Source organism: Aquarana catesbeiana, linkage group LG09, assembly GCF_042186555.1.
Source record: "Aquarana catesbeiana isolate 2022-GZ linkage group LG09, ASM4218655v1, whole genome shotgun sequence".
Taxonomy (NCBI): Eukaryota; Metazoa; Chordata; class Amphibia; order Anura; family Ranidae; genus Aquarana; species Aquarana catesbeiana.
Genome location: NC_133332.1, coordinates 203,182,229 through 203,197,157, shown reverse-complemented (window position 1 = coordinate 203,197,157; position 14,929 = coordinate 203,182,229). Strand labels below are relative to the sequence as shown.

General features: G+C 48.9%; 1 non-coding gene across 1 annotated transcript; it reads left to right on the top strand.

Moving 5' to 3' along the window:
• Positions 1–9,573: 9,573 nt before the first annotated feature.
• On the top strand, positions 9,574–9,703 carry LOC141109167 (U6atac minor spliceosomal RNA). Its single transcript, XR_012236173.1, has one exon. It is a non-coding gene; the product is annotated as a U6atac minor spliceosomal RNA (small nuclear RNA).
• Positions 9,704–14,929: the final 5,226 nt, after the last annotated feature.

The window sequence follows — 14,929 nt, the reverse complement described above, 5'->3', positions numbered from 1 at the left end:
GGCCACATGTTGTTATCTAACATAGGGGATGGTATAAATATAACATAGTGGCTTAACAACCACTTTAATGCATTCCCTGCATAAAGCTAAAAAATAGCCCAGTATTTGTATCACCCCCTAAATAGTCCTCACTTGAGCCAGCGCTCTGCACGTCCGCAGCAGCTTTCTCCTCTATCCCCTCTCTCACAGGACAGAGAGGCAGTGGCAGGAGGCATTGGCTCCTATCAATCAAATCCTGTAGGCAGAGACGGGGGTTGGGGCCGAACACACAGCCCAGCTCAGGAGCACTCCAGCATGTGTACCACTGTAGGAAGCGGATTTCTAAAGTGGCCACGAAGACGAGGAGGAGCCTAGAGCACTGGTAGGGGACACCAGAAGAGGCAGGTCCTGCCACTCTGTGCAATACCAGAGCAGGTAAGTATAAACCTGTTTATTATTTTAATAAAAGTATTAAAAAAAACTTAGCCTTTACAACCCGTTTAAACTGATTATAAGTTATACAAACAAAAGCTTATAAGAGTAATTTATCTGCGCCTTAATATGGACAATAGTTGCCAGTGCAGCACAGTTTCTCACTGTAGCCACGAATACTAGAAATGGCCACTATTTCAGTAAACAATACAGTACGTAAACATCTACTTGCGCTTTGCCTCTTTTATAGCTTCTCTCACAGTGATGTCCAAGGTAGATTTTGGTACACAGGCAAAGAGCTGGAGGGATCTCTGGGCTGGCAGCACAGGTGAGCAGCTGAAAAAGTCCCAAGGATGGTACTATAGGCTGGTGGCTGGAGACACAAGGCCATCCCACTAAAAGCAGAGCACTCTGGTAGAAATGTGAGCAGTGCTCACTGCAGGGGCAAGAACCTCTGTAGAAGCTGCATTCTTTTGCTTACATGCAAGGACTAACAGTGAAGGGCCGTACACCTGGCTACAGATAACATGCCCAGTCACCTCTGCCTCATCAGGTGCCATCTCTCTGAGCTGCAAAGGTGAGAAATATGGTAAACGAAACCAATGAAAATTCCCAGCTCAACGTACCTACCAGCCCGCAACCAACCGAAATATCCCATCTAACAGTATGCGTTAAAAACGGGGTTTAGTTTGCACACATTTGCAAATACGTGCATAAGTTGCAGAGCCACTTCACGGCACTCCAGTATTATCTGCAGTCCTAACTCTAAATTTTGAGAGTCTCCAAAGTAGAAGTACATGCATTACAATGGATAGGCAGAGGGCAGGTGAGCCTGGAGGGATCCCATCCCTCCTTAAAGGCACAGAGGCACACTGGACACCCAGCATAAAGCACAATGGCAGCAAAGGTGTCCAGTGCGACCCCTCATCAGTATTCCAACAGTACAAACAAATGGCCACTGCCCACACCTATAACTGGCCTTTGCAGTAAGGAGCACATGGAAGGGTGACACATGTCACACAAAACTAAAGAAAATTCCTAGCTCAACTTACCAATCAGCCTGCAACCAACCAAATTATCCTATCAGTTTCCCTTAAAAACAGGGGTTTTGTTTGCACAAATTTGCAAATGCATGTGTAAGCTGCAGAGCCACTTCACTGCACCCCAGTGTATACTGTTAGACAGGATAATTTGTTGGTTGCTGGCTGGTCGGTAAGTGGAGCTGGGAATTTCCTTTGGTGTTGTTTGACATGCGTCGCCCTTTTATGTGCTCCTTGCTGCAAAGGCCAGTTATAGGTGGGGGCAGTGGCCAGTTATTTGTACTGAGAAATAGGGTAACTTATACTTCCTGGGTATGTCCAGGGGCTTGTGGGAACCTTAGGGATTGTGGGCAAAAGAGTTAAAGGATCTACCATCAACTATGTTGTACAAGGGCCTGCCTGATTTGATAATAGCTAAAAGGATTGTTTAGATTTTAATTCAAATTACTGTAGCGGTACCCCCGTAAGAACTGCTGGTAGTTGCGGTTTGTCTCTCACCCTGCACAGCCAGGCACACAATCTTCAGACACTCAGAAGTCAAGAAGTCCTTGTACTTTGTTTTTAAGTTTTATTGAGGAGAATTAAGCTTGGATGGGGTAAAGGTAAGTATGGGATGCCCAGTTGATTGAAGAAATAAAGAATTGGGACCTGATTACTCATCTCACTCTCATTACCAGCTAGCACTATAGTTTAGGCCTGACATTGGCTCAGTCCGGCCTTAGCAAATGCCCTTTGCAGGCAGGGACTGTGGTCCTCTTTGGTGTAGCAAAAATGGTGGCTGTCCACTGGGCTACTGATCCCAGCACCACATCTTCAGGCCATGACAGCCATCCTGGCTGCAGCTGCCCCTTTCCACTGCCCATGCCACCACAGTCCACTCCACTGGCTCTGCACCCATCCCAAACTGCACTCTCCCAGTCCTCTCAGGCATGCCTTCCCAGTCCTCCTGATTGTGTAAACACTCACCAGCCCACTTGGCTGCCTCTGTGGAACTCCTGGAGACTTGTCCGGCAGTGTTCTCCTGCTATCTTCTCTTGCTCCTCCTGTGCCTCCTGGTCAGGACACCTCTGTGGGTTGTAAGAGGGTCCTGAGCCCCAGGCCCAAGGTCACCACAGCCCCCCCCCCCAGAGTGGGGAGCTCCCTCAAAGGCCCCGACAGCCTAACACTCCATCTCCATCTTTCACCCGATCACAACTTCTCCCCAGCTGAGTATCTGAGGGGGCCTGTCCCCTGACAATCCTAGTTGGGGATTGGACAGAGCCCTCAGAATACTCCAAGCAGCTCCACCTCTCCTCTACTCCTTCCTTTCCAGAAGATTCTAGCATGTTCTGGAAAGAAGTGGGAGGCCTCAGTGATGCTGCCTGTGAGTCACCCGGCCCTGCCTTTGTTCCTGCCAACCCAGAATCAAACACACACAGGCTTGGCTGCCTGCCAAGCCTGTTTAAATTTTCCTAAACTACAAAAAAATCTAACTATACACATCCTAGTACCATTAGAGGGTGCTACATTACATAGTTTTGGCAAACCTAAAGGAGATTGTACAGAGATCGTATAGTGTATGGCCAGGTTTAGGCCTCATTTACTTTGCACGCTTTACTTTGCAGAAGTTATCTCAGTTATATAACAATATCAACGTTCTGGTTTAGTGTCTGTGATGGGAACTAATTGGGGCACTATAATGACTCAGCTAGAGTGCCTAGTGGCCCCTTCTTGCACCTGCCATTGTATGTGTTCTGATACTGCCGTGCTGGAAAACCTCAAAGCTGATCCTCACAAATCCCTCTTTACCCATCTGTAGAAGACTGTGCCAGACTGTAAGCCAATTCCTAATCTGCCTGTGTGTCCGGGTTATCCCTGCAAAGATCTCAGCATTAGCCTCTAATTCGTCTGAAGCACCAGGCCCTCTGATGGGTCTGATCTTCACATTGCACACGGGTATCTGGGCCTCATAAACTCCTTTGCAGCCTGCTGGGTCACCCCTACTATTAAGTTAATTTCAGAGCCTTCACGTTAAAAACAAGTCAGCAGTGCTGGCTGCCATATCTTTATCCTTATAGGTTCACTTTAAAGTCTCATGCACATGGTCACTTTTATGTGTGCAGCATAAGTTGCAGATCTATATCTGCGCTCAGGGCGCTGCTCAGTGTGCAACTGCCCATAGTAATGAATGGCTGTATGCTAGCTGTATGGGGGTATACACTACAGGGATGTGCAGTCAGGGGAGGCAGGTGAGGCCATGAACAAAAAAAAAATATAAAAAAACCCCCAAAACATCGAGCTTCGAGGGTCGTAGCTCAGCGACCAAATTTGGGGGGTATGTAGCCTAAGTCCTACCCCACCACTGGTAAAAAAAATTTGGGGCTCCTACAAGCTATGGTTCCGGAGATATGGGGCTCCTTGCGCAGCCTGTCAGAAGCTACATACAGAGCGGGCAGTTTAAATACAAGCTGGCACACTCTGGGGGTTATTTACTAAAGGCAAATCCACTTTGCACTACAAGTGCACTGAAAGGAAGTGCAGTCACTGTAGATCTGAGGGGAAACTCTGCTGATTTTATCATCCAATTACGTACAAGCTAAAATGCTGTTTTTTATTTTCCTTGCATGTCCCCCTCAGATCTACAGCAACCGCAATTCCAAGTGCACTTTTAGTGCAAAGGGGATTTGCCTTTAGTAAATAACCCTCTCTGTTTGCAGAAGACTGAGAGGTTGAGCTTACAGAGCCTCTCCTCACTTCTTGCCAGAGGCACTGAGCTCAATGGACAGCTTGGAGTCTTGGACCAATGGTAAAGTACCATTAGCCCCAGCTGTCCAATAAAAATGCTACAGGAGACTGCGGACGTTCTGTCATGGGTAGAATGCTCTGCAGTATGTCATGGGATGGGTGGAATGCTCTGCAGTATGTCATGGGATGGGTGGAATGCTCTGCAGTATGTCATAGAATGGGTAGAATGCTCTGCAGTATGTGATGGGATGGGTGGAATGCTCTGCAGTGTATCATGGAATGGTTGGAATGCTCTGTGGTGTGTCATGGGATTGGTGGAATGCGCTGCTGTCAGGAAACGTTCCATCCGCTGGTAATATCTGTTATTTGGCACGCAGTACTGAGGCCCACCAGCAGGTGTCTCCTGGCAGTTTGGAACTGTCAGGAGAGCTTTTCCCTGTTAATGTTATGTCATCTTTGGGCCGCAGTACTGGCGTCCACCAGCGGATGGATCCTGGCAGTGTGGAGCAGACAGTACCTTCTACAATCAGGTGTCACTTGAGGCCAATCACAGGCCTATAAATACCCGGCAAGCACTCACATGTTTGCCTTGGTTTCTTCCTTGCCTCCTGACCTGCTAGCAATCTGATCCTGTGCCCTGTGCCCTGATCCTGTCTCCCTGTCCAGATCCCTATCCTGCCCCATCTGCTACCTTGCATCCCTGCCTGCAGTCTGATCCATCCATCCTCTCCCTGTCCTGTGCTCTACCCCATCTGCCGATCTCCCTGTGTATGACCTTGGCCTGGCTTACGTTTATGTCTCTGGAACATCCCCTGTCCATTTGCTGATCTGCTGTGTATGACCCTGGCCTGGCTATTGTTTATGATCCTGGTATTTCCCATTTATTGTACTTATCTGTCTATTGTTATTTGTGGGTCTCTGTCTGTGGTTGGTTATTGCACTGTGTCATATTGGAGTTGGTTGTACTATATTGCTCACTTACTTTAATAAATTATTATATTTTCACTTATATACGTTTGGGTGTCCTCTGTCGCAGATCACACGGTTCTGGTCACACCTGTTCATGACAGCTGCAGTATATCATGGGATGGGTAAAATGCTCTGCAGTGTGTCATAGGATGGGTGGAATGCTCTGCGGTGTATCATGGGATGGGTGGAATGATCTGCAGTGTATCATGGGATGGATGCAATACTCTGCAGTGTCAGGGACTGGTGGAATGCTCTGCGGTGTATCATGGGATGGATGCAATGCTCTGCAGTATGTCATGGGATGGGTGGAATGCTCTGCACTGTATCATGGTGTAGGTGATATGATCTGCAGTGTATCATGAGATGAGTGGAATGCTCTGCAGTGTATTATGGGATGGGTGGAATGCTCTGCAGTATGTCATGGGATGGGTGGAATGCTCTGCAGTGTATCATTGAATGGATGCAATGCTCTGCGGTGCCATGGGATGGATGGAATGCTCTGCAGTGTATTATGGGATGGGTGGAATGCTCTGCAGTGTATTATGGGATGGGTGGAATGCTCTGCAGTGTATTATGGGATGGGTAGAATGCTCTGCAGCATATTATTGGATGGGTGGAATGCTCTGCAGTGTATCATAGAATGGGTGGATTGCGCTGCAGTGTATTATGGGATGGGTGGAATGCTCTGCACACATATACAGATATAAACAGGGGCGGAGTGACCAGTCGGGCACCGCACGAGGGCCCGAGGCCATTAGGGGCCCGGACTCGGCCACATGAAGCGGCTGTAATAATGCCAACAATAATACTGCTAACGGCGCGCTGCTCCCCACCGGCCCCTCCTTCCCTCCTGTCCATCCCAGGTGCTTGTACTGTATGCGTCGTGATATCACCTGGGACGGACGAGAAGAGTGGAGGGGCTAGCGGGGAGCAGCGCGGTGTTAGCAGTATTATTATCTGCATTGGGTGACTCGGTGAGTGAAGCTAAGACAGCAGAGCCATCATCGGGGGGTGGTGGTAGGGGCTGAGTACAGATGTATGGGGCCATGACCGCAGCAAGGCCCATGATACTCTCCTGGTCCCCCCACAGTGTCCCCCTGTGTGTGTGCTCTCCCTCCAGTGCCCCCCTGTGTGTGTGCTCTCCCTCCAGTGCCCCCCTGTGTGTGTGCTCTCCCTCCAGTGACACCTTGTGTGTGTGCTCTCCCTCCAGTGCCCCCCTGTGTGTGTGCTCTCCCTCCAGTGCCCCCCTGTGTGTGTGCTCTCCCTCCAGTGACACCCTGTGTGTGTGCTCTCCCTCCAGTGTACCCCTGTGTGTGTGTGTGTGCTCTCCCTCCAATGCCCCCCTGTGTGTGTGCTCTCCCTCCAGTGCCCCCCTGTGTGTGTGCTCTCCCTCCAGTGCCCCCCTGTGTGTGTGCTCTCCCTCCAGTGACACCCTGTGTGTGTGTGTGCTCTCCCTCCAATGCCCCCCTGTGTGTGTGCTCTCCCTCCAGTGTACCCCTGTGTGCGCTCTCCCTCCAGTGTCCCCTTGTGTGCGCTCTCCCTCTAGTGTCCCCTTGTGTGCGCTCTCCCTCCAGTGTCCCCTTGTGTGCGCTCTCCCTCCAGTGTCCCCCTGTGTGTGTGTGCTCTCCCTCCAGTGTCCCCCTGTGTGTGCTCTCCCCCCAGTGCCCCCCTGTGTGTGTGTGTGTGTACTCTCCCCCCAGTGCCCCCCTGTGTGTGTGTACTCTCCCCCCAGAGCCCCCCTGTGTGTGTGTGCTCTCCCTCCAGTGCCCCCCTGTGTGTGTGTGCTCTCCCTCCAGTGTCCCCCTGTGTGTGCTCTCCCTCCAGTGTCCCCCTGTGTGTGTGCTCTCCCTCCAGTGTCCCCCTGTGTGTGTGCTCTCCCTCCAGTGTCCCCCTGTGTGTGTGCTCTCCCTCCAGTGTCCCCCTGTGTGTGTGCTCTCCCTCCAGTGTTCCCGTGTGTGCTCTCCCTCCAGTGTCCCCCGTGTGTGTATGCTCTCTCTCCAGTGTCCCTGTGTGTGTGTGCTCTCCCTCCAGTGTTCCCGTGTGTGCTCTCCCTCCAGTGTCCCCTGTGTGTGTATGCTCTCTCTCCAGTGTCCCTGTGTGTGTGCTCTCCCTCTAGTGTCCCCCTGTGTTTGCTCTTCCTCCAGTTCCCCCTGTGTGTGCTCTGCTCCAGTGTCCCTGTGTGTGTGTGCTCTCCCTCCAGTGTCCCCCTGTGTGCGCTCTCCCTCCAGTGTCCCCCTGTGTGCGCTCTCCCTCCAGTGTCCCCCTGTGTGTGTGTGCTCTCCCTCCAGTGCCCCCCTGTGTGCTCACTCTCCCTCCAGTGCCCCCCTGTGTGTGCTCGCTCTCCCTCCAGTGTCCCCCTGTGTGTGTGCTCTCCCTCCAGTGACCCCCTGTGTGTGTGTGCTCTCCCTCCAGTGCCCCCCTGTGTGTGTGTGCTCTCCCTCCAGTGTCCCCCTGTGTGTGTATACTCTCCCCCCAGTGTCCCCCTGTGTGTGTGTTCTCCCTCCAGTGTCCCCCTGTGTGTGTGCTCTCCCTCCAGTGTTCCCGTGTGTGTGCTCTCCCTCTAGTGTCCCCCTGTGTGTGCTCTCCCTCTAGTGTCCCCCTGTGTGTGCTCTCCCTCCAGTGTCCCCCTGTGTGTGCTCTCCCTCCAGTGTCCCCCGTGTGTGTGCTCTCCCTCTAGTGTTCCCGTGTGTGTGCTCTCCCTCCAGTGTTCCCGTGTGTGTGCTCTCCCTCCAGTGTCCCCGTGTGTGTGTGTGTGTGTGCTCTCCCTCCAGTGTCCCTGTGTGTGTGCTCTCCCTCCAGTTTCCCTGTGTGTGTGTTTTCCCTCCAGTGTCCCTGTGTGTGTGTGTGTGCTCTCCCTCCAGTGTCCCCCTGTGTGCGCTCTCCCTCCAGTGTCCCCGTGTGTGTGTATGTGCTCTCCCTCCAGTGTCCCCCTGTGTGCGCTCTCCCTCCAGTGTTCCCGTGTGTGTGCGCTCTCCCTCCAGTGTCCCCCTGTGTGCGCTCTCCCTCCAGTGTCCCTGTGTGTGTGTGTGTGTGTGTGTGCGCTCTCCCTCCAGTGTTCCCGTGTGTGTGCGCTCTCCCTCCAGTGTCCCCGTGTGTGTGTGCTCTCCCTCCAGTGTTCCCGTGTGTGTGTGTGCTCTCCCTCCAGTGTCCCCCTGTGTGTGTGCTCTCCCTCCAGTGTCCCCCTGTGTGTGTGCTCTCCCTCCAGTGTCCCTCTGTGTGTGCTCTCCCTCCAGTGTCCCCCTGTGTGTGTGCTCTCCCTCCAGTGTCCCCCTGTGTGTGTGCTCTCCCTCCAGTGTCCCCCCGTGTGCGCTCTCCCTCCAGTGTCCCCTTGTGTGCGCTCTCCCTCCAGTGTCCCCTTGTGTGCGCTCTCCCTCCAGTGTCCCCTTGTGTGCGCTCTCCCTCCAGTGTCCCCTTGTGTGCGCTCTCCCTCCAGTGTCCCCTTGTGTGCGCTCTCTCTCCAGTGTCCCCTTGTGTGTGCTCTCTCTCCAGTGTCCCCTTGTGTGCGCTCTCCCTCCAGTGTCCCCTTGTGTGCGCTCTCCCTCCAGTGTTCCCGTGTGTGTGTGTGCTCTCCCTCCAGTGTCCCCTTGTGTGTGCTCTCTCTCCAGTGTCCCCTTGTGTGCGCTCTCCCTCCAGTGTCCCCTTGTGTGTGCTCTCTCTCCAGTGTCCCCTTGTGTGCGCTCTCCCTCCAGTGTTCCCGTGTGTGTGTGTGCTCTCCCTCCATTGTTCCTGTGTGTGCGTTCTCCCTTCAGTGTCCCCCTGTGTGCTCCTCCAGTGTCCCCGTTTCCCCCCACAGTGTCCCCTGTGCAGGTGTGGCTTGAGTGTGAGGACACAGGGGGCCCCATGAGTTGTCAGTGCGCCCCTGGATATAAACACACAATCGGCAGTGGTGGAGCTCTGGTAGTTAGTAATGTAGGCGAGGATTAGATATACACATATATATATTGTTATTTGGGGGAGGGGTTGTCTTCACTGCGATAGGAAGTATGAGTCATGCGCAGTGACACTCTCACCCGCCCCCCGCAGTGTGATAAGCCGCAACCTCGGACTCTCCTTTCTAACATCACGGGCTACAATACAGTTGCTCTGCCCTGTCATGTGACCCGCCTTTGTCCTTTGTCGTCTCCGCCTATTTAGGAATCAGATTTCTGCATCCGGGTCTCTGTTTCTACCGCCTTTGGCAACGCCCCGTTTACGGTCATTGGTTGATTTTTTGCATAGTTAATTTTCCAGCTTTTGCTTTAGTAGACGTTTCTTTTTATTGAAGAAAATAACTGTACGGGTGAAATTTGGCGAACGCTCTTCTCAGTGGTTATTTAGAAGTGATAGGCATAACCTGAAATGTTTTAAGCTTGATTATGTAAAATCGCCATAATCTGAACTTTCCAGATATATGCGTGCTTTATAAATGGAAAACGCTCCCAAATTCGTTGTGTTGTATGAAAGGAGAGAAGGTTAGCACTCCCCTTGACAAGGATGGAAGAGGTCCCAGTGGCCTTTACAACACATATACGGTTAAGGCATTGTCACTTACTTCGTGGCATCTCTAACCAAGTTTTTTGGCTCACTCCATGTGTGTATAGTCAGGGGAGGACTTGCTGGGAGAATATTCTGATCACACCAGAGTGTCATTGAAGGGTCTACTTCAGGCTTCTGTGCTATTACAGTAATCAGAATAAATCACTTGTGCAGTGTGCACCATGTTATCACCTTTGAATAAGCTGCTGAACGCACCAATCTTAATAATGCAGAGCGCTGCTGTTTCGTCACATATGGCGACCCATCACATTTGGCTACCCGCTGGAGTTCTACTTGTATTGTATTGCTATGTAATCACATTATATGTGCAAGCAGGATTAAATTGCACCCCCCCCCCCTCAACCTGAACGTGGACAGTGATCAGATGTTTATTTGTAATAGATTGTGTATGTTTATAAGGTGCTATTGTCGTCACTTCCGTGACACTATCTGACGGTTTCACTGGCCCGTATTGTCGCAAAAACTTTTGGAACGCATATTGCATATTGCCAAGTTACGAATGCGCACTGCGAAATTTCTCAGTGGAACGTCACTTCCCTAGCAAAATGTGATGGGTCACCGAATGTGACGAAACACCGCATCACACAGAAAAAAGGGAATATTTGGGACTTTAAATGAGACGCAACGGGGAATATTGCGCCTCCATCCCTGGTTGCTTTAGCAAAAAAGAGGGGGGGGGGGGACTTTAGATGAGGTGCGTGGGGTAGAGCCAGACAAAACCATATACATATGTAAAAAATTGTACTCTTTATTAGACCAAAGATAGGGCATGGATCAACCCATATAAACGCATAATAGCACATTGGCATATAAAATACAAAGTATCAACATACATATTAAGGATAGTCACCAACATGACACAGAGTAAATATTATACATCACAGTCCCTCAAATAGAGTAGGCATAACATTATGTCAGGGTGGTAAAGCAATAAAAACCAATCTGGAATCATAAATATGAAATGGATGCATCAAAATAAGCTCAACGACGTTTCGTGGACTTCTATCCACTCATCAGGAGCAAGTGCATCCATGTACTAAAAGGGGATAAAAAAAAAAAAAAATCACCATTATAGTTTAATATAACCACAGACTGGAGGGGTAGAGGGGTTGAAGATGATGATGAACAAATAGACGACCACAACTGAAAGTACTCACATAAGAGCTGATAATAGGCCATGCGATACCACCTGCCGGAGGTCAGCCAGATAAGTATGTCCAGCACGGGAGCTGAGGAAAGGACCCAAGCATGGATCAGGAGCACACACGCAGCCCCCCCCCCCCCCCCCCCAAAAAAAAAAAAGTGTGTATAGAGAAATCTTGATGTAACTGTAGATGGGATTTCTGTAAAGTAAGTGGTTTGTTACCATATTGGTATAAATAAAAAGAAATGTCATATAGACTAAACCCATCACCACAGTATAGAGGTATATTGTGGAACATATCAACAAAGTGAACAGAATGAAAAAATAGGGTGTCCATATAGTAAGAATAGGGAAGAGGAGATGAAATTCCTGAAATCAGAAGAAATGAATGAAAACTGGAGTAAAGAAATATTAGTAATGCTTGTTATAATTTAAGAATAAATCAAGAGCTTGCTATGTATTTATCCATGTAGGTCCTGATGGAATATGAACCAAAGATGGAGTGCAATATGGGACTGGTGAGAAAAGGTTCCTGAGGGGGAACTGTAGGGTGAGCCCAACAGCCAGGGTCCCATCCAGCGTCACACTGGCATGACAAGGGAGAGACAGCACGGCAGCAGCCAATGTGAAAGGTGTGGCGCCGATGCACGGTGAAAACGCCCGCCCAATCCCCCATCTGCGTTACTTTAACTGACAATTTCGCGATCGTGCGATGCTGCACCAAATTCAAATTGATGTCCTTTTCTTCCCATAAATAGAGCTTTCTTTTGGTGGTATTTGATCACCTCTGTGGTTTTTATTTTTTGCTCTATAAACAAAAAAAAGACCATCAGTTTTGAAAACAACTTTCTGCTATAAAACATATCCAATTAAAAAAAAAAAACATTTCTTCATCAGTTTAGCCCAATATGTATTCTGATACATGTTTTTGGTAAAAAATCCCAATCAGCGTATAATGATTGGTTTGCGCAAAAGACCGCCGTTCTGCCTTTGTCGGAAACGGTCAGCATGTCCCAGCGGACATTGGGTCAGTCGGTCCCGATGATTGGCTCCCGCTGTGTAAAATCACTGCAGGAGCCGGCTGCTGGCGGCGTGTGTAAACCCTGAAAAGGCGATTACATACAGGTATGTGATTTCCCCTGTAGGAGCCGCCAGCCCGCAGTACATGTACATGGGGCTGTCGGATAGCAAGTGGTTAAACTCTGCGTTTAGATGCGTACAGCAGATTCATTTGTACACATCTCAACACAGCACTATAGTAACCAATGAGCCTGTACACACAACCGTATCTACATGCGAAAATGTGCGCTGTATTTAGCCACACACACAAAAAAAAAGTAGAGCACAGCTGCAGATTTTATGCACGTAGTTTTTATGCTCTTACATGCATGAACACATATAAACACAAGTACTTAAGTATGTACGTTTTTTACACAGGATCTTCTAGCGCTGCTAGCAAGATCCTCTCTTTCATACAGAAAATACGGGTACGCCTGTGTGAATGAGCCCTTTTTGTGCACAGCTAAACGCAGCACACATTTTCGTATGTAGACGCAGCTGTGTTTATATGCAGACCCTTTGCTGTGACACTCATATATTTAACTCAGGTGCTGTCCATTTCTTCTGATCATCCTTGAGATGGTTCTACACCCTCATTTGAATCCAGCTGTGTTTGATTATACTGATTGGACTTGATTAGGAAAGCCACACACCTGTCTATATAAGACCTTACAGCTCACAGTGCATGTCAGAGCAAATGAGAATCATGAGGTCAAAGGAACTGCCTGAAGAGCTCAGAGACAGAATTGTGGCAAGGCACAGATCTGGCCAAGGTTACAACAAACATTTCTTCTGCACTTAAGGTTCCTAAGAGCACAGTGGCCTCCATAATCCTTAAATGGAAGACGTTTGGGACGACCAGAACCCTTCCTAGAGCTGGCCGTCCAGCCAAACTGAGCTATCAGGGGAGAAGAGCCTTGGTGATAGAGGTAAAGAAGAACCCAAAGATCACTGTGGCTGAGCTCCAGAGATGCAGTCGGGAGATGGGAGAAAGTCAACCATCACTGTAGCCCTCCACCAGTCGAAAACCTTCTCCAGAGTGTTCAGGACCTCAGACTGGGCCGAAGGTTTACCTTCCAACAAGACAATGACCCTAAGCACACGGCTAAAATAACGAAGGAGTGGCTTCACAACTCCGTGACTGTTCTTGAATGGCCGAGCCAGAGCCCTGATTTAAACCCAATTGAGCATCTCTGGAGAGACCTAAAAATGGCTGTCCACCAACGTTTACCATTCTGACAGAACTGGAGAGGATCTGCAAGGAGGAATGGCAGAGGATCCCCAAATTCAGGTGTGAAAAACTTGTTGCATCTTTCCCACAAAGACTCATGGCTGTATTAGATCAAAAGGGTGCTTCTACTAATACTGAGCAAAGGGTCTGAATACTTAGGACCATGTGATATTTCAGTTTTTCTTTTTTAATAAATCTGCAAAAATGTCAACAATTCTGTGTTTTTCTGTCAATATGGGGTGCTGTGTGTACATTAATGAGGAATAAAAATGAACCTAAATGATTTTAGCAAATGGCTGCAATATAACAAAGAGTGAAAAATTTAAGGGGGTCTGAATACTTTCCGTCCCCACTGTATAGACAGTATTAACATGGTGGAGCTCTGCACAGATGTGATTCTGCAATAATACAATGTGAATCCGGCCTCAAGAGTATCCTCTAATTATCTGTCTTGTGTTATTGAATGTGAATCCCTTCGATTCTGTTTTTCTTTTTTTTAGGAAACATGTAAAATCAGTTTAATGCAAAATATGATAAAATATGTTATGTTTTTTCAAAAATATGTTGTATAAACTATATTTACTGGTTGCATTTGTACAGTATCTCACAAAAGTGAGTACCCCCCTCACATTTTTGTAAATATTTTATTATATCTTTTCATGTGACAACACTGAAGTTTGCTATAATGTAAAGTAGAGAGTGTACAGCTTGTATAACAGTGTAAATTTGCTGTTCCTTCAAAATAACTCAATCCACAGCCATTAAAGCGCTGGCAACAAAAGTGAGTACACCCCTAAGTGAAAATGTCCAAATTGGGCCCAATTAGCCATTTTCCCAGCCAGGTGTCATGTGACTCGTTAGTGTTACAAGGTCTCAGGTGTGGTGTGAATGGGGAGCAGGTGTGTTAAATTTTGTGTTATAGCTCTCACTCATACTGGTCACTTGAAGTTCAATATGGCACCTCATGGCAAAGAACTCTCTGAGGTTTAGAAAAAAAAAGAATTGTTGCTCTAGATAAAGATGGCCTAGGCTATAAGAAGATTGCCAAGACCCTGAAACTGAGCTGCAGCATGGGGTCCAAGACCATACAGTGGTTTAACAGGACAGATTCCACTCAGTACAGGCCTCGCTATGGTCTACCAAAGAAGTTGAGTGCACGTGCTCAGCATCATATCCAGAGGTTTTCTTTGGGAAATGGACATACGAGTGCAGCCAGCATTGCTGCAGAGGTTGATGGGCTGGGGGAGGTCAGCCTGTCAGTGCTCAGACCATATGCCGCACACTGCAACAAATGGGTCTACATGGTTGTCGTCCCAGAAGGAAGACTCTTCTAAAGATGATGCACAAGAAAGCCCGCAAACAGTTTGCTGAAGACAAGCAGACTAAGGACATGGATTACTGGAACCAGTAAAAGTTGTCCTGTGGTCTGATAAGACCAAGATAAACTTATTTGGTTCAGACGGTGTCAAGCATCTGTGGCAGCAACCAGGTGAGGAGTACAAAGACAAGTGTCTTGCCTATAGTCAAGCATGGTGGTGGGAGTGTCATGGTCTGGGGCTGCATGAGTGCTGCCGGCACTGGGGAGCTACATTTCATTGAGGGAACCACGAATGCCAACATGTACTGTGACATACTGAAGCAGAGCATGATCCCCTCCCTTCGGAAACTGGGCCGCAGGGCAGTATTCCAACATGATAATAACCCCAAACACACCTCTAAGATGAGCACTCCCTTGCTAAAGAAGTGGAGGGTAAAGGTGATGGACTGGCCAAGCATGTCTCCAGACCTCAACCCTACTGAGCATCTGTGGGGTAT